The sequence below is a fragment of the Dendrobates tinctorius genome, unplaced genomic scaffold, assembly GCF_039654945.1.
Source record: "Dendrobates tinctorius isolate UK_male_01 unplaced genomic scaffold, ASM3965494v1 ptg000015l, whole genome shotgun sequence".
NCBI lineage: Eukaryota > Metazoa > Chordata > Amphibia > Anura > Dendrobatidae > Dendrobates > Dendrobates tinctorius.
In genome coordinates, this window is record NW_027361683.1 from 35,849,038 (window position 1) to 35,869,965 (window position 20,928).

At 42.6% G+C, this 20,928-nt stretch overlaps 1 protein-coding gene across 11 annotated transcripts in view; it reads right to left on the reverse strand.

Moving 5' to 3' along the window:
* LOC141076171 (protein 4.1-like) overlaps nt 1–20,928 on the reverse strand; it is a 382,293-nt gene that overhangs the window by 221,744 nt on the left and 139,621 nt on the right. Inside the window, exon 1 of one of the 11 annotated variants that reach the window (XM_073563571.1) lies at nt 20,597–20,615. The exons of the other annotated variants lie outside the window; for them this stretch is intronic. The gene's annotated coding sequence lies outside the window, so the exon portion shown is untranslated. Of the gene's footprint in view, nt 1–20,596; nt 20,616–20,928 lie in introns of those variants that run through there. 11 annotated transcript variants of the gene reach the window in all.

A 20,928-nucleotide genomic window follows, 5' to 3' on the forward strand; every position in this document is an offset into this window, starting at 1 on the left:
AGGGCGTCGCTTAGTTACCCGCAGTTTACCTTAGATACCAGCGCGCTGGTGCAGGGAGCTGGTAAGCAAGGTAAACAGCGGGTTTCTAAGCGCCGCTTAGAAACCCACTGTTTACCTTAGTTTCCAGCTCCAGCTCGCTGGTCTCCCGCCTGCCACACACAGCGATGCGTGCTCGCCAGCGGGAGACCAACGATTAAAAAAACATCCAGGGCTTTCCAAAACGATCAGCAATACCCGGCAGGGGGGCCGGTCGCTGATACCGGTCACACATAGCGATATCGCTGGTGAGATCACTGTTGCATCACAAAATTTGTGACTCAGCAGCGATCTCGCTAGTGATCTTGCTGTGTGTGACGGGGGCTTTAGCTTTTGTGAACAGTTAAACAAGTTGAAGATGAAATGATCTCTAAAAGGCTTAGTTAACCCCTTAACCCCAAAGGGTGGTTTGCACGTTCATGACCAGGCCAATTTTTACAATTCTGACCACTGTTCCTTTATGAGGTAATAACTCTGAAACGCTTCCATGGATCCTGGTGATTCTGACAGTTTTCTCATGACATATTGTACTTCATGTTAGTGGTAAAATTTCATTCAAATAACTTGTGTTTATTTGTGAAAAAAACGGAAATTTGGCAAAAAAATTTAAGATTTCGCAATTTTCCAACTTTGAATTTTTATACCCTTAAATCACAGAGATACGGCACACAAAAAACTTAAGTAACATTTCACACATGTTTACTTAACATCAGCACAATTTTGGAACCAAAATTTTATTTTGTCAGGAAGTTATAAGGGTTAAAAATTGACCATCGATTTCTCATTTTTTCAACACCATTTTATTTTTACGGACCACATCACATTTGAAGCAACTTTGAGGGGTCTATATGATAGAAAATACCCAAAAGTGACACCATTCTAAAAACTGCACCCCTTAAGGTGCTCAAAAGCACATTCAAGAAGTTTATTAACCCTTCAGGTGCGTCACAGGAATTTTTTGAATATTTAAAAAAAAAAAAAAATGAACATTTAACTTTTTTTCACAAAAAAAAAAAACTTCAGGTTCAATTTTTTTTTATTTCAACCAAGGGTAACAGGAGAAATTGGACTGCAAAAGTTATTGTGCAGTTTGTCTTGAGTACGCTGATACCTGATATGTGGGGGGGAACCACTGTTTCGGCGCATGGCAGAGCTCAGAAGGGAAGGAGCGCAGTTTCACTTTTTCAGTGTAAAATTGGCTGGAATTCAGATCGGACGCCATGTCACGTTTGGAGAGCCCCTGATGTACCTAAACAGTGGAAACCCACCACAATTGACCCCATTTTGGAAACTAGATCCCCCAAGGAACTTATCTAGATATGTGGTGAGAACTTTGAACCCACAAGGGCTTCACACAAGTTCATAACGTACAGCGTTACAATTAAAAAATCATATTTTTCCACAAAAAACATCTTTTCACCCTAAATTTTTAGTTTCCCAAGGGTAACAGGACCCTAAAAGTTATTGTGCAATCTGTCCTGAGTACGCTGATACCCCATATGTGGGTGTAAACGACTATTTGGGAGCATGGCAGAGCTCGGAAGGGAAGCAGCGCCATTTGACGTTTTTGGCTGGAATTTAGATCGGACACCATGTCGCGTTTGGAAAGCCCCTGATGTACCAAAACAGTGAAAACCCCCAACAAATGACACCATTTTGGAAACTAGACCCCCCCAAGGAACTTATCTAGATGTGTGTGGTGAGCACTTTGAACCCCCCCGTGCTTCACAGAAGTTTATAACGACCGGGTGTGAAAACAAAAAAAATCGTATTTTTTCCACAAACATGATCTTTTAGTCACCAATTTTTTTATTTTCCCAAGGGTACAAGGAGAAATTGGACCCCAAAAGTTGTTGTCTAATTTGTCCTGAGTACGCTGATACCCCATATGTGGGAGAAAACTACTGTATAGGCACACGTCAGGGCTCGGAAGGGAAGTAGTGACGTTTTGGAATGCAGACTTTGATGGAATGGTCTGCGGGTGTCATGTTGCTTTTGGAGAGCCCCTGATGTACCTAAACTATTGAAACTCCCCACAAGTGACCCCATTTTAGAAACTAAACCCCCTAAGGAACTTATCTAGATGTGTGGTGAGCACTTTGAACCCCCCAGTGCTTCACAGAAGTTTATAACGACCGGGCGTGAAAATAAAAAAAATCATTTTTTTCCCCAAGCGTAACAGGAGAAATTGGACCCCAAAAGTTGTTTTGCAATTTGTCCTGAGTAGGCTGATACCCCACATGTGGGGGTAAAACACTGTTTGGGCGCATGGCAGAGCTCGGAAGGGAAGGAGCACCAATTGACTTATTCAACGCAGAATTGGCTGGAATTGAGATCAGATGCCATGTTGCGTTTGGAGAGCACCTGATGTGCCCAAACAGTGGAAACCCCCCCAATTATAACTCCAACCCTAATCTCAGCCCTAACCCTAGCCCTAACCTTAATGAGAAAATGGAAATAAATACATTTTCTTTTAATTTTATTATTTTTCCCTAACTAAGGGGGTGATAACGGGGGGTTTGATTTACTATTTATAGCGGGTTTTTATTTTTGGCAGCTGTCATACGCTAAAAGACACTATTTATTGTAAAAATAGTTTTTGCATCACCACATATTGAGAGCTATAATTTTTCCATATTTTGACCCACCGAGTCATGTGAGGTCTTATTTTCTGCGGGACGAGTTGACGTTTTTATTGGTATCATTTTCGGGCACGTGACATCTTTTGATCGCTTTTTATTCCGATTTTTGGGACGCAGAAAGAACAAAAACAGCGTTTCATGAATTTCTTTTGGGGGGTGCGTTTACACCGTTCCGCCTGCGGTAAAATTGATAAAGCGGTTTTATTCTTCGGGTCAGTACGGATACAGCTATACCTCATTTAGGTCATTTTTTTTATGTTTTGGCGCTTTTATGCAATGAAAACAATTTTATATAAAAAATTATTTTTGCATCGCTTTATTCTGCGAGCTATAACTTTTTAATTTTCTTGCTGATGACGCTGTATGGTGGCTCGTTTTTTGTGGGACAAGATGACGTTTTCAGCAGTACCATGGATATTTATATGCGTCTTTTTGATCGCACGTTATTGCACTTTTTGTTTGGCGGTATGATAAATCATTTTTTGTTTAGTTTTTTTATTATTATTTTTTAAGGGGTTCGCTAAAAGGGTTAAATAGTGGGACAGATTTATAGGACGGGTCATTACGGACGCGGCGATACCAAATATGTGTACTTTTATTGTTTTTTTTTTTATTATTTTTTTTTTTTTAATTTATTTAGCGATTTAAAATTATTTTTACACTTTTTTTTTTTTTTTTTTTAAACTTTATTACATTGTTCCAGGGGGGACATAGCTGTCATGTGACAGATCGCTGATCTGTCACGTCACAGATCGCTGAACTGTGACAGATCAGCGATCTGTCACAGGCACTGCACAGGCTTTCCTCATGCCTGCGCTTTGCAGGCACTCAGGAAGCCAGCTCCCTGCAGGCCCTCGAAGGTCCCCGTCGCCATCTTGGATTCGGGGACCTGCAGGGATGGAGCCCCCCGCAGCAGCGCTGCACATTGCGCTGCTGCGGGGGGCTCAGGGAAGCACGGAGGGAGTCCCCTCCCTGCCGATGCTTCCCTTTAACCCCCGGTACACCGTGATCGTGTTTGATCGCGGTGTGCAAGGGGTTAACGTGTCGGGGGCGGTCCGTGACCACCCCTGACACATTATCACAGCTGACACCTGGCACAATCAGCTGACACCCGGCCGCGATCAGCGGCGCTCACCACGTGGGCGCCGCTGATCGCTCTGATGTACTATCCCGTCCCTGGGAATTAAGTACCAGGGCACATGGACGGGATAGTACGTTACATGACAGAAAGGGGTTAAAGAGGACACATTTCCTTTGTATTTTAGGCAAAATATATATAAGCCAATGCAAAAGTTTGAACACCCTTGGAGATTTTTGTGCTCAGGTAACTTTGACTAAGGTTTCAAACGTTAATTAGCATGTTTGGGTTATGGCTTATTCACCATCATTAGGAAAGATCAGGCCATGCAAATTTCTTAACTTTAGAAAAACCCAGCCTTCTCTAAGGCTACTTTAATACTTGCGTTAGGAGTCGCAGCGCACGGCCGCGCCCCCTCCGGTCAGCACCTCCTATGGGTGAATGACGCTGCATGCGACCTGCGTATCCTATCGTTAGCATTGGGTACGCGGGCCGTGCGCTGGTACGCTTGTGCCGATGCATGCGCCCTTTTGACGGTGAGCCAAGTACCAAAATGCAACACGGTGCGTTTGGCAAACGTCGGGGTACGCGGGTCGCATGCAGTGCCATGCGCCCATAGGAGGAGCTGACCGGAGGGGGTGCGGCAGGGGCAGAGCTGCACGGCAGCCGTGCGCTGCGCCTCCTAACGCAAATGTGAAAGTAGCCTAACCCTGTGCCAAAAAACTGCAGCCATGGGTTCTTCAAAAAAAAAAAAAGCTGCCTAGCACTCTGAAAATAAAAATGGTGGAGGCCCAGAAGGCTATAAGAACGTAGGAAAGCATTTTCAAGTTGAACTTTCCTCAGTTCGGAATGCAATTTAGAAATGTCAGCTAACAAACAGTGGAGGTCAAGATAAGGTCTGGAAGATCAAGCAAAATTTCAGTGAGAGCTGCTCGTAGGATTGCTAGAGAGGCAAATTCAACATCAAAAGTATGTAAAAGAACATCTAAATTAGCCTGATTTTGCTAACAAGTTCTGTGGACCGAGGAGGTTAAAATAGAACTCTTTGGCCACAATGATCAAAAGGTATGTATGGAGAAAAAAGGGCAGAGAATTTCAGGAAAAGAACATTTCGCCAACCACTAAGCATGGGGTTGTGTTGCAGACAACAGCACAGGGGACATTTCACGGATAGAGGGAAGAATGGATTCAATGAAATTTCAACAGATTCTTGATGCAAACATAACACCATCTGTAAAATGCTGAAGTTGAAAAGAGGATGGCTTCTAAAAATGGATAAGATACAAAACACAAATTAAAATCCAAAATAGACTACCTCAAAAGGCCCCCTGACGAAGGCAGATGCCAAAACGCGCGTCGGGGTCGAGCGCATCCTTGGAATCGAGCACCAGGTATTGATTGGGCACTTTTTCTTCTTGGACATATATTGATATAGCTCTCGCGCAATGCATTAAGATAGGCATTTAAGCAGCCATTGAGCCTATACCATATAAGCCCATATACGCATTATTCATAGTATTTCTAATGGTACTTTTTTTGCATTTGCACTTTATATACCGGTACATTGTGTTATGTTCCAGCCCTCTTCTTACTAGTGGCACTTCACAAGTACACTGTGTTCCAAATTATTATGCAAAAAATATTTTTCTCTAAATTACCTATATGATTTGCAGACATTGTTATTTTCCAGTCATCTAATATTCTAGAATAATTGCAATGTTTTTGAACAAACTGCCTATGAAAACAGTATATTTTTAAAAAGAAACACTCAAAATGCATGTTCCAAATTATTATGCACAGCAGAAATTTCAACTTTTTTTTATTTTGAACAAAAAAATGGTCAATTGTGAAATTATAAGCATTATCAGCTTATTACAAAATGAAATCAAACAGTTTTCAAGTCAAAACTTTATTCTAGGTGATGTTACATTTGCACATAGGACCCCTTGTTCGAAAGAAGCTTCTGAACTCGCTCGTCCATTGAATGTCAGTTTTTGGATGGTTTGTGCTTCAATTGTTTTGCATGTGGACAGAATACCCTCCCAGAGCTGTTGCTTAGATGTGAACTGCCTCACACCATCATAGACACTCCTTTTGATGATGCTCCAGAGGTTCTCAATAGGGTTGAGGTCATGGGAAGATGGTGGCCACACCATAAGTTTGTCCTCTTTTATGCCCATAGCAGCCAGAGATGCAGATGTGTTATTTGCAGCATGAGACGGTGCATTATCATGCATGAAAATGATCTTGCTGCGGAAAGCACGGTTCTTCCTCTTGAACCATGGCAGGAAGTGCTGTTTTAGAAACTCCACATAGATCATGGAGTTCATCTTTACCCCTTCAGGGATCCTAAAGGGGCCGACTATCTTTCCCCATGATTCCAGCCCAAAACATTACTCCACCTCCTCCTTGTTGGCGCCTTAGCCGTGTTTTCATGGGGTGTCCATAAACCAGCCATCCTCCAATCCATCCATCTGGACCATCGAGCGTTGCACGGCACTCATCGGTGAACAAAACAGTTTGGAAGTCAGTCTTCATGTATCGTTTGGCCCACTGGAGCCGTTTCTGCTTGTGTGCAGTGGATAGAGGCCGTCTGAAGGACCCTGCATCTTGTTGTTCGGGGGATGTTGGAGGCACCAGCAGCTTCAAAAACTTGTCTGCTGCTATGACAAGGCATTTTTGCAGCTGCTCTTTTAAACTGACGCAATTGCCTGTTGGAAAGAGTCCTCAGTTTTTCCTTATCAGCACGCACACGTGTGTGCTGGGAATCAGCTACATACTTCTTGATTGTGCGATAATCACGATGAATTGTCTTGGCAATGTTGATTGTAGTCATGCCTTGACCTAAATACTCCACAATTTGTTGCTTCTCAGCAGCCGACACATCCTTTTTCTTTCCCATTTTGGCAAAAATGTAGGCTGCTTAATAATGTGGAACAGCCTTCTTAAGTAGTCTTGCTTTTATTTGGACACACCTGCCAAACTAATTTGCACAGGTATCTGCAATTGCTTTCAGTGATATAAAGCGCCCTGACACACATCACCATCAATGAGTTTAAATGACAAACAAAAATTCTAACCTTATCACTCCTAAACTCTTTTTGCATAATAATTTGGAACACAGTTTATATACAGTATATATCTCTATTATTGAGGTTGCTAACATTTTTTGCATTTGCACTTTATTTACAGAATCAGCATCTTTTGTGAATTGTTCTATTTGCACCTGGTCATTGTTTTAATAATATATATTTTTCGCACTCCGACACCTTACTAATAGTTATATCTGCACACTTTTTGACTTATAGATTTTTTTGGTTGCAATCATACCTACTATATTCATGTGCAATATTGAGGTGCTATATTGATTCCTAGTTTTTGCCCTTTCCTTTCTGGTATTTATGTTCCCACCATTTGTTTTATGTAATTACATTTTGTGAATAAAATATTTATTTTATTTCAATCATTGGACACGTTCGGATTTTTTCGTTGTTGATTTAAATCTCTGATCTGTCCTCCCCCTTTTTTTGACCTTGTCCATTTGTGCACCAATCTGATAGTTCTATTCTACATTTCACAATAAATATACTTTAAATTGATATGCACATTTACCCTGGATTTTGGTTGAATTTACCTCAAAAGGGGCAAACTGAAGGTTTCACAATGGCCCTCACAGTCCTCCGCTACCAAGTACTAATCATGCAAGGTGCACAAAGCTTTGAATCGGCCAACTTTTCTTCTTTTTGTAATTTTAAAAATATAAAAAAAAATATAGGCAATGTGTCCCATCTTTAACTTTCAGCCTTTTAGAGAGAATTTCATCTTCAACTTGCTTAACTGTTCACAATAACAGTAATTTTGACTAGGCGTACCTAAACTTTTACATTCCACTCTATGTGGCTCGCTACACAGAACACTGAATAAACTAGTAAGGCTGGGTTCACACGTAGCAGAACTCTCGCGGAAATTACCGCAAGAATTCCGGAATTCCATTCCGCGGGAAAATCGCATTTTAAATTCCCGCGATTTTCCCGTGGAAAAACTAGCATTTTGCAAGCGTAATTAGCTTGCAGAATTGCTAGCGTTTTCCAAGCGATCTGGAGCATCGCTTGGAGAACTGATTGACAGGTTGGTCACACTCGTCAAACATAGTGTTTTGACTAGTATGACCAACTTTTTACTATTGAGGCCGCCTATGCGGCCTCAATAGTAAAAGACAGAATGTAAAAAATAATTAAAAAAAATATTGTTATTCTCACCTTCTGACGTCCCGCGCAGCCTTCCCGCCTCTCTCCACGCTCCCGGTCCCAGTAATCCTTTGCGACAATTACCGCAATGACGTCTGGTCTCGCGGTCATTCGTGATCCCACGAGAACGGACGTCATCGCTCGCAAAGGTTTACTGGGACCGGGAGCGTGGAGAGAGGCGGGAAGGCTGCGCGGGACGACGGAAGGTGAGAACAACAATATTTTTTATTTTAAATTCTATTTTTTACAGGGATATGGTACCCAAAGCCCGGAGGACAGTCTCCTCTCCTCCGGACCGTGGGTACCATCCGCAAATGTTATGCTTACTTTTCGCATGGTGTGCACAGCCACATGCAGAAAGTAAGCAGAACAATGCATTCCTATGGGTGCGGGATCGCCGCGATTCTGCGAAATTAATGAGCATGCTGCGTTTTTTACCGCAAAGCGATTCCGCCGCGGTAAAAACCGCAGGATTACAGCATTGCGGAATCCAATAGGAATGCATGGGATGCTTCTTTTTCGCAGTTAAAACCGCCGCGGAAACGCGAAAAAAAGCCACGTGTGAACTCAGCCTTAATGTTTGATTGCTGGAATGTCCTCTGACGGCTGAAAAGGCTGTGCAAATTTGTCACTGTGAATTTGAGAAATGAAAAAAATCTGCACTCTTTCCTACAGAGTAAGGGACCTCATACTTAATAGACAGCTACCAGCCGAACAATGGTTCATGCGAGTTCTCTCTCCGCTCGGTACAAAGGAGATCTGCTGAGAACTTGTGTTATTCACAAGAGAGTACATCACCATACATTTCTGGCATTGGCTAAACTCCCCAAGAACAAATACATCAGCAGTCCGGCATGAGACATGACGGATGTTTATGACCCCTGGCAAAAATTGTTTTCTGATCCTGCCTGTACCGACAAGTCTGGCTGACCTTAGTCTATTGTGTATAGTGGCCTTAGATAGTGGTTGAATATTTGCAGCCAACTGTGATGTAAATAGAAGATGCAGGAGGCTGCATATAATGAGCTGCCACAAAACTAAGTGATACTAGGCTTAGAGAATGTAAGAAGGTAAGACGTTTAACACCATTGTAATTTATATTGCAGTTTTGTCATTAGCAAACGTGTTAATGTGGTGCCCCTGCGGTTCAGTCGCCACAGAGGTATTGCACCTTATCCAGAGGTGTGGTACCCCGGCTCTCAGGTAAAGAGGGGTCAATACCCAGGATGCTGACACTTGCAATCAACACCAGTCCTCTCATTGGCAGGGGAGAGCTGGATAGAGGGTGTGGGTGGAGAAAGAGGAGTAGGGGGAAGAGCTTGTAGTGAGTGAGCAGTGAGTTGAGAGGACAGTCAGTCAGGGCTGGGGACTTGAGCAGTGAGAAGCTCGTCCCTGAAGCAGACGACAAGAAAGAGAAGGCAAGAAAGTTAGAAAGAAAAGCTTCACCGAGAGTGAAAGAGGAAGAAGGGGTCCTAGGGGCATGGGTAGTGAGAAGTCCACCCGTGGGGCCCGTATCCACGCTAACCACTGTCAGGTGGAGGGACCAGGTCGCAGTTAGGGGACCAGCCCCAAAACTAGTGGAGAAACTAAGGACTCAGCTAGAAATCCGAAGGCTGCAGTATCTGCTTGTGCTGCAGCCAACCCTACATACATTCGCTGAAAATTCAGCCGGATATAGGATTCAGGGGACCTAGAGGTCATCGCCCGACAAGATCCAGTGCTGCTGGCTTGGGACACTGTGTGTGAAGGCGCAGGGCAGGAGAGGAGGGAACCAGCGAAGTGAGACAGCCAGGAAAGGATCATCTGAAGGGAATCCTGGTGAGGTGACTACCAAATTACCTGGGAGCTGGCTGGACCACAGACCTGGAGGACACAGCACCCAAGCTGGGGACTAACAACCGAACTGTGAGTAAAAAAGTGTGAAGACTGCACCATGCTGTGTCCTCAGTTTATTTGTTGTGTCATCTGCCGTGCACTACAACCACCATTCTCTTCAACACAATAATCTGCCCTGGGGAAATAGCTCTGCCTGTGGAGAGCTGAACCAACTCTGCTGCATCAACAACTGCCCCAGTGTACTGAATCTGCAGCGTTGGCTAACACCTTACCTGCTGAGTACCACAGGTGGCGTCACAAATCCCTTATAAAACTTTATTCCCCTTTTATAATCATTTTTCATTGGACGCCCAGGGCCACGGACCAGGTCACTGCTGCCTTGACACATCCCCTTAAGAAGCGGCCCGGTACAGAGTATCCCCACGGCACTGGCGGGCGCTCCATTAAGCGATAGCTTCGCAAACAGAAACAAAGATGTTTTTATTCTGATACAATCCAACCAGTTCTACTTTCAGCTGAACCGTTTCTTAGAAAAAATTAGAATGTAATAAACAAGCAAACTCCTAATTGTAAATAAGTGCATGCTTCCTCTGTTGGCCAGATACATGACTGGATGTTTATGCCCACACCCTGCAAAATAAAGACCAGTCTTCCTGCAAAGAATATGTTTATCTCTGTTTATTAAATGATGCTCATTACGCACGGATATCCGTTGTCCTTTTAGCAGATACAGGCATATTTATTAAAGGTCCGGATTTTTAAATGTGAATGTTCAGCTGTTATGCTTCATCAACATCCAATGGAGGCAGGAAGAATGAGGGATTAGAAGCAGACACAGAGCTATACATAATTTGATGGGCAAGAGCATGTTCACACAGCATTTTTGAAAATGTGTGGCATAAATTTGAAGCTGAAAGAAGCAATAATCAATGTGCAGCGGATTTTTTTAATCTGCGATGTATCCTTTATTCACCCTCCCACAATATGTGAATAGGGTTTAAAATCCACTCATCTACTTCAATGTTAATGAAAAGCTAAACATTCACTGAAAAAAAAAAAAGGAAGAAATTGTACAGTGCATTTCAGTGGCATGGATGTGCTAAATATAGCTTCAGACAGAAGCAAATCTAGGCAGCTCACTACATTATTTATGAGCAGACAAATAGCCAAGACTAGCGCTGCCACCGCCTGCTGCAAGGAGCATATTTAGGGCATTTTCACATACGCCAGATCTGTGGCAGAAATGAAGCCTGAAAATAAGTTCCAAACAACTGGAGGGAGTTATTTTGGTAGCAAGCACATGGATTCTGCACACCCCAGTCAGATTAACCTAGACAGTTAAATATTTCTGCAACAAATTTGCCTCCTCTACATATAATTTAAAAAAGTGGCCATTAACAAACTACAGTAGCGCATAGTATATATCACTCCATGTAAGGGTGGTGGTCGAGTAGGGGTCCAATCCTTAAAGGGAACCTGTCAGCAGGATTGTGCACAGTAACCTACAGTGTCAGGTCGGCGCCGTTATACTGATTAAACAACAAAGACTGATTTCCTCAACCAAAGTATTATTTTAATCTTTATTTTCAGTTTTGAGCTCATGATATGCTCCTGCTCTGGAGTGACTTCATGTGGTGCACTACTTAGGTATTCACCATTATGGCTCATCACAGGTCACTGATCCCTCAGTGGCCTGCCCCCTAGTTTGCATACAGAATATGTATTGGGGGGGGGGGGAAAAAAAAAAAAAAAAAAAAAAAAAAAAAAATCACATTCAGGCGGCAGGTGCCAGCGTCGGTGCTGCAGCTGCTGCAGAGCATGCACCATCGCCGACACCTGCCTGCTGAATGCGATTTTTTTTTTCCCCAATACATATTATATTCAGCATGTAAAATAGGCGGCAGGTCACTGAACAGCTGACATGTGCCCTCAACAGCTGCAGATGGAATTGCAATCTACCCGGGGCTGTTAACTAGTTAAATGTCGCTGTCAATCTCTGACAGCATTTAACTCGTGCTTACCAGAAGTGCCTGTGTGTAGCAGAGATCAGAGTAGTGAAGCTTCTAGTCTCCCATGGAGATTAAAGAAGGACGCAAAAAGTAAAAAAAAAAAAAAAAAAAAAAAAATGTAAACAAAAATGGTATCGCTGCATTCAGAATCGCCCGATCAATATAAAAAAAATAAATCAACCCGATCACTAAACAGCTTAATGAGAAAAAAAAATTAAAAGCGTCAGAACTAATTTTTTTGGTCGCCGCTACATTGCAATAAAATGCAATAACGGTCGATGAAAAGATCGTATCTGCACCAAGATGGTATAAATAAAAAGTTCATCTCGGCACGCAAAAAATAAGCACCCAAATCACGAAAAATGCAGGTTTTGGAAAGTGGTACTTTTTTTTTTTTTTAACCAAAAGGTTTGGGTTTTTTTTCCACCACTTAAATAAATAAAAAAACCTAGACCTTTTTGGGGTCTATGGAAAAAAAGAAACAAATGGAAATACCTCTGGTCATGAAGGGGTTAAACAAAGCACCTATAAATGTTTTGCATCTACGAACTCGTGAAGACCAGGCAAATCATCATGGTGGGTCAGTTTTAGCATTCAGTGAACATGGTAAAAAAAACATAAAAAAACAAAAAAAAACAAAGAACAATTGTGGAATTGCACGTTTAAGTTATGGCTCTAGGAAGGGAGCAAGGGGGTCATGCAGTCAAAGCATGCAAGTTTGTTTATTCATAACTGCACCATTAGTAGAACAGTGCTACCCGACCTTTCTGACCTTGAGAACCACCCCGAGAGAGGGTCGCAAGCCACATACAGCTCTCCTACCCTCCTCACAGTAGTGGCAACCAAGGCCCCCGTTACGGGTATAATGATAACCAAAGCTTTTCCACAGAAATCATCCCAAAGCAGTATACCAAGATCCAGGGGTTCTCACAATACAGTATTCTCCCATCAAGGACTTAAAACTGTGGCATGCAGCTTCAAGCACCCATCTGACAGGTGGTATCATCCTGTATCCAGCATACCATACTTCAACTCTCTAAACTTCTAAGACCAGTACATGTGCATCTAGATCTGATGTTCTGTGCAGGGCTACTGACAAAATACACCATTTTAAGACGTGCTCTTCCAGGGCTGAGGAGTCAGAGTCGTGGAGTTGAAGTCCATTTTGATGCAGTCAGAGTCATGGAAATTGAGGAGTCGGAGGTTTGGCTTACCGACACCACAGCCCTGTGCTCTTCATATCTGCTTGCTAGACCTGGAGCTGGCAGACAGCCGTGAGCCAGAATTCATGGGACGACAAGCCACATGTGGCTCCCTAACTACAGATTGGGGTCCCCGTCCTTAGAGCATATATCTAGAATGGGCACCCCTGTAAGCGGCTGACATTGCTATGGACAGCAGAGACACGCTGCCCCTTTAAGAGACAGCACCCCCTAGGCTGATGCGATAGTACATTCGATTCTACCCTTCAAAAGACTGCTTTGGTTTGCTCTTCCAGCTATGGAGAGTGGAGCGGCTGTTTCCTCAGTGAGTGTTTGGAGCTGGGAGTCTGCAGGAGACTGACGTGAGGAGAAAAACGTGCAGCTTAGAACTGACTGAACCTGTGGGATTGTGTATACCCGAAGATCTACAAGGAAGGAATTCAGAAGAGGGAGTTCACCGTTTCTAGGAACAGGTTCGGAATCGTCACACAAGGACAGGTCCACGTTGCACAGAGCTTCCAGGGAGGACATCGCATCATCTTGCAGAGAACAGCAGGAGGCCCCCAGGACGTAACTGAGACACCAACTTTAACGTGAGTGTTATCCCTGTGTGCGCACATGTTTAGGGCTTAGGACAGGCTGCAATAGACAGAGCACGGTAGCCGTGCAGCCGAAGTAGCAGTGGCCAGTCAGACTATAGTTAGAGTAGCGGCATACTGTACTTTATTGTACTGTTTTGCCTTTTGAAAGAATACACTGATCTGTAATAGTTGGTGCACCGTGCCATTTGTACAGCCCCGCTAGAGAATATCACTTTTGTAAATTGCTTTTAGTCATTGTATACCCCTGTTTACACTTTCCTAACACTGCATTCCTTGCCTGTAAATAAATTAACCCTTTGCCGTTTGCACCTCATCTTGTGTACTGTAGTCTCCCTGCATTGTGGTGGTCCCGCGGCCATCGCTTCACCCCCCCCACCCCATGTTCCAACTGAACACTGATAGAAGAGGTGGCCATGAATGGGCTAATTCCACAGTACTAAAGTATATTTATAAAACCATTGACAGATGTAGTAACAAAAATTCAACTACCAGAAGGGGTCCTACCAAAACACACACTGCAGAATGAAATCCTCTTTCAGCTTTTCTGTTGTTTTCATCAAAATAATGGCCTTCATAAAGGTCTCCTGCATCCAGTCACATTCTAGTCAATATAGTCCTATTAACCCCTTCACGACCAATGACGCCACATAGGCGTGATGAAAACTGGTGCAAATCTGACCAGTGACACCTATGTGGCGTCATGACTTTAAAGCCCCCCTGCGGATCGGGTGACCTAGGTCACTGAAAGGTCACCCGACCCGCAGATACAGGGGGCATTGTTCTTCACCATAGGGGGCGTGGCTTCGCCCCCACGTGACTACGATCGCTCTGATTGGCTGTTTCACTTTTAACAGCCAATCAGAGCGATAGTAATATTTCATCAATGAAAATTGATGAAATATTACAATCCAGCCATGTCCGACGCTGCTGTAGCATCGGACATGGCTGGTGACAGCGATCCGACCCCCCCAACCGTTAACGGGGGCGTTCTGCCCCCCCGCCACTGAATAACAGCCGCGATGTGCCACCGCTGTCATCATCTCCCCCCCCACCTTCCCTCCGCTCCCCCCCCCGGCTTCCGATCGCCCCCCCCTCCCACCCCCCGGTACTCACCAAGTGCCGTTATGGCTCCCGGTGTCCCGGACCATGGGCGCCGCCATACTGGAAAATGGCGGGCACATGGCAGTGCGCCCGCCGGCTGCAATTTCCATTCATTCATTTTGATCACTGTGAAACTCTCACAGTGATCAAAATAGAATGAAAAGTAAATAAACCCCCCCCATTTATCACCCCCATAGGCAGGATCAACTAATAAAATAAATTATTTTTCCATTAGGGTTAGGGTTCGAAAGAGGGTTAGGGTTGGAATTAGGGTTAGGGTTGGAATTAGGGTTATGGTTAGGGTTGGGATTAGGGTTAGGGATGTGTTGGGGTTAGGGGTGTGTTGGGGTTAGGGTTGAAGTTAGAATTGTGGGGTTTCCACTGTTTAGGCACATCAGGGGGTCTCCAAACACAACATGGTGCAACCATTGATTCCAGCCAATTTTGCGTTCAAAAAGTTAAACGGTGCTCCCTCCCTTCCAAGCCCCGACGTGTGCCCAAACAGTGGTTTACCCCAACATATGGGGTATTGGCGTACTCAGGAAAAATTGCACAACAACTCTGTTGGTCAAATTTCTCCTGGTACCCTTAGGAAAATAAAAAATTGGGGGCTAAAAAAATATTTTTGTGGAAAATTTTTTATTTTTTTTATTTCACGTCTCTGCGTTATAAACTTCTGTGAAGCACTTGGGGGTTCAAAGTGCTCACCAGGCATCTAGATAAGCTCCTTGGGAGGTCTAGTTTCCAAAATGGCGTCACTTGTGGGGGGTTTCTATTGTTTAGGCACATCAGGGGCTCTGCAAACGTAACGACGACCGCAGACCATTCCATCAAAGTCTGCATTTCAAAACGTCACTACTTCCATTCCAAGCCCTTACGTGTGCCCAAACAATGGTTTCCCCCCATATATGGGGCACCAGCGTACTCAGGACAAACTGTACAACAACTTTTGGGTTCCAATTTATCCTGCTACCCCTGTGAAAATAAAAAATTGCTGGCTGAAAATCATTTTTTTGAGGAAAAAATTTTTTTTTTTTTATTTTTACGGCTCTGCGTTATAAACTTCTGTGACGCGCTTGGGGGTTCAAGGTGCTCACCACACATCTAGATAAGTTCCTTGGGGGGTCTAGTTTCCAAAATGGGGTCACTTGTGGGGGGGGTTCCACAGTTTAGGAACATCAGGGGCTCTGCAAATGTTACATGATGCCCGCAGACCATTCCATCAAAGTCAGCATATCATAATGTCACTACTTCCCTTCTGAGCCCCGACATATACCCAAACAGTGGTCCCCACCCAAATATGGGGTACCAGCGTACTCAGGACAAACTGGACAACAACTTTTGGGGTCTAATTTATCCTGGTACCCTTGGGAAAATAAAAAATTGCGCACTAAAAATTTTTGAGGAAAAAATATTTTTTTTTATTTTCACAGCTCTGTGTTATAAACTTTTGTGAAGCACTTGGGGGTTCAAAGTGCTCAATACACATCTAGATAAGTTCCTTAGGGGGTCTAGTTTCCAAAATGGGGTCACTTGCGGGGGAGCTCCAATGTTTAGGTACACAGGGGCTCTCCAAACGCGACACGGTGTCCGATAACGATTGGAGCTAATTTTCCATTCAAAAAGTCAAATGGTGCTCCTTCCCTTCCGGACCCTGCCGTGCACTCAAACAGTGGTTTATGACCACATATGAGGTATCGGTGTACTCAGGAGAAATTGCCCAACAAATTTTAGGATCCATTTTATCCTGCTGCCCATGTGAAAATGAAAAAACTGAGGCTAAAAGAAAAGGTTTGTATTTTTGTGAAAAAAAGCACTTTTTTTTTTACAGATCAATTTGTGAAGTACCTGGGGGTTCAAAGTGCTCACTACACATCTAGATAAGTTCCTTGGGGGGTCTAGTTTCCAAAATGGGGTCACTTGTGGAGGAGCTCCAATGTTTATGCACACAGGGGCTCTCCAAACGTGACATGGCAACCGCTAAATATTCCAGCATATTTTCCTTTCAAAAAGTCAAATGGTGCTCCTTCCCTTCTGAGCCCTGCCGTGCACCCAAACAGTGGTTTATGACCAGGGCTGTGGAGTCGGTAAGCCAAACCTGCGACTCCGACTCCTCAATTTCCCTTACACCGACTCCAACTCCGACTCCACGACTCCGACTCCCACACATATTGCTTATATTTAAGTGAAAAATTTATTGTAGTACAATGTGAACCTCAGACATTTAATCATTTTTATGATCCAATAATCAAGATATTTAGATAGAACAGAATATATATTGGTGTACTACCCGGTTTTCATTCTTTTTGGTACAGATACGATATGGATAGACAGATATGGATAAATGGATACATAGAGCAGATTTCTAATCTGCTTTTGCTATTGAAAACATTATCTATGAGCTCAAAAACCTTTCAGGTGATAAGGTTTTTTAAAAAGATGATCAGCTTTTGCAGCTGAAAAACGTATCCTCAAAAAACACAGGAAAAACGCTGTGTGTGAATGTAACCTTAGATCAGGAATAGAACAGCCATTTATAGGACATTTCATAACTTTCCCAAACTCCTATGAAAAAATATTCAGCACATCCTGCATTGAATTACTGTACCCAATTTATTATATATTTTAGGAGTCGGAGTCGGTCCATTTTATACCGACTCCAACTCCGACTCCACCAAAATGAGCACCGACTCCGACTCCACAGCCCTGTTTATGACCACATATGAGGTATCGGTGTGCTCAGGAGAAATTGCCCAACAAATTTTAGGATCCATTTTATCCTGTTGCCCATGTGAAAATGAAAAAATTGATGCTAAAAGAAAATTTTTGTTGGAAAAATTAAAATGTCCATTTTTTCTTTCCACATTGCTTTAGTTCCTGTGAAACACCTTAAGGGTTAATAATCTTCTTGAATGTAGTTTTGAGTAGCTTGAGGGGTGCAGTTTTTAGAATGGTGTCACTTTTGGGTATTTTCTGCCATATAGACCCCTCAAAGTGACTTCAAATGTGAGGTGGTCCCTAAAAAGAATGGTTTTGTAAATGTTATTGTAAAAATGAGAAATCGCTGGTCAACTTTTAACCCTTATAACTTCCTAACAAAAAAAATTTTGTTTCCAAAATTGTGCTGATGTAAAGTAGACATGTGGGAAATGCAAATTAGTAACTATTTTGTGTCACATAACTCTCTGGTTTACCAGAATAAAAATTCAAAATTTGAAAGTTGCGAAATTTTCTAAATTTTCGCCAAATTCCTGATTTTTTCACAAATAAACGCAAAAATTATCGACCTAAATTTACCACTAACATGAAGCCCAATATGTCACGAAAAAACAAACCTCAGAATCACTAGGATCCATTGAAGCGTTCCTGAGTTATTACCTCATAAATGGACACTGGTCAGAATTGCAAAAAATGGCCTGGTCATTATGGTCAAAATAGGCTTGGTCACGAAGGGGTTAAACCCAAGATCCCACGAAGAATTTTTGGCATTTCTGATACTGCATATTTTTGTACCAATTAGATGATTAGGTTACTTGCATTTTTTCATTGCACTTTGCGAGTGCATTCTTAGTGCATTTTTTCAGCTGGAGTTTGTCTCTTTTTAGCATATCATGCTTTAAATTAAAATGCTTTGCTTGGAAACGTCCTGTAAGGCCGGTTTCACACGTCCTGATATTTCCGGTACCGGAGAGGATAGGTCCGTGTATGTAATACTTGCAGCACACGTGTGGTGACCATGTGTCAAATCAGTACTACAAGGACGGGCGTCAGGGAAGAAGCGCTACAGTAAGTGCTGCTCCCTGGCGCTGGGTGCTGAAGTCGAATCTCATCATACTCCCCTGCTTTGCCGGAGATCAGCTGGGGGCTGGTATTCTCAGGCTGGTAAGGGGCCATTGATATAGGCCACCCCAGCCTAAAAATAGCAGCCCGCGCAGCCCAGAAATGGCACATCTATTAGATGCGCCAATTCTGGCACTTTGTCCGGCTCTTCCAACTCGCCCTGTAGCGAAGGCAAGTTGGGTTCATATTTGTAGGGTTGATGTCACCTTTGTATTCTCCGGAGACATGAAGCCCTCGGCTTAGTATTAGGTGTCTATAAGACACCACTCCATTACTAATCCTATAGTTAAATGGCAAGTACACAGCCAGAATAAAGTCTTTTATTAGAAATAAAACAAAACAGTTATCCATTTTTATATAAAAATAAATAGTTATACTCACCTAATGCCTATTCGACCGAAGCCCTCGTCTTAAAAATTCTCACGGTGATCTCCTGTGAAGACACTGACCTTGAACTGCAGTGACCTCATGACTGACTTTTTACCACAATTATGTCACTGCTGGTCAATGACGATGCGCTCCAAGCAGCTCATTCACCAGTGGTTCTCAGCCTCAATGGTGTCAAGACGCGAACATTCAGGAAAACTATTTATCCCCCAGACATGGATTACGGCGTGGGACAGAATGAGAGAGGTGAGGGATATTATTTTTTTTTTAGTTTTATTACAGAAGTCGAGGGCTTCGGTGGAATTTAGTGTTATACTCTAACGGTCTGTTTATTTTTTTAAATAAAAATGGAAAACCGTTTTGCTTTATTTGTAATAAGACTTTTTCTGGCAGTGTCTTTGTTTACCATGTAACTTATAGAATTAGTAATGGATAGGTGTCTTATAGACGCTTCTCCATTACTAAGCAGTGGGCTTGATGTCCCTGGAGAAATACAAAGGGGACATCAACGCAACAGGGCAAGTGGGAAAAGCCAGGTAAAGCGCCAGAAATGGCGCATCTTATAGGAGATTTGAGATCTGTAGTGCATCCGCTCAGTCTGTGGTCCAAAAAGCTATGTGCACATAGCCTAAAAATGAGATTTACACAAAAGGCAAAATGAAATGCTACAAAAGTATGGAGCATGAGGTTTATAAAGCTCTGTACCAGAGAGCTCTACAGTCTACGTGCAATATAAGGACTCTCAGCATACATCTTTGAATCCAGTTGCAAAACGTTCTATCCATTATATGTTTTGTATTCCTTTTTTCATTAAAAGGCTTATTGTACTTCCCTACCTAATAATTTCCTGCTGAAGTTCCATTTCTCCTAATTTTGCCCTGCTTTACATTGTAAAGATGGCATTTTCTCTCAGTGGAGTTGTTATTTTGTACAACCATCTGCTTGATGGAGAGAAGTCTCAAAGCTGTTGCGTCTGTCTCAGGTGCATGATCTGCCTAAACATTCGAGCATCTTATTAGGAGATGTACACTCCAGCTGCGAGAAATGCAAGAAAGATCTGTCCTAGGAAGACAAATGGATTGGTGTACAAAGGAGGGGGGACAATAACTCTGCTGGACAAATAAAGGGGGTAGACACTTATGCCAGTAAAGACTGGATTAAAAAGATTACGACATTATGTTGCCCGTTGGATTTTACATTTTCCTAACATGAACGAACTGTAGGTTAACCAAAATCTGTACTAAATACAATGTTTAACTACAATATGTAAAAATAGATACTTAATGCTCACCACATTATAGCATTTATGTTAAACAGATGCGATCATTTTTCAATGCACAGACAGAAAAGTTGCATATTTACCATTTTAAAATGTAACTTGTATTCAAAAAGATTGAAGACAGATTAACACCTCCATTGTGAGAAAACAGGACACTGAATTATTTTTCAACTGAAAAACCAGCAACAAACCTAGGTTCCTACACAGTTTAGGAGATATGTAACATAATACCACCTCCTTAAGACTGTATAATTAAAGCGCTAATTGGATTGATATAAGCATGGTCATAAAAAGTAATACTTAAAAAAAAAAAAAAGTGTAAACAGGCTAAGCTTACCTCTCATACAGCACAATATTCCCCTTCGGACTACAATTCTATTCATGCACTGAAAAGTGCAATCAGGCAATGAGAAGACAGTAATACTCTTTGCTAAACCCACACCCAGAGGAGAAAAAAAAAAAAAAAAAAAACAGCCATCCCCTCCATGAACAATAGCTCACCCACATTGCAAAAAGCCTTCTCAAGCAAATATTTTATCATGTCACCTCCGGTACTGGGACTTCCTATTTTTTTCCCACTCTGAAGCACATTTAATTTGAACATGTGCACACAAAAACAACTTTTCAAAAGGAGTATACAACAACATAAAAAGAACAATAAAGTGATAG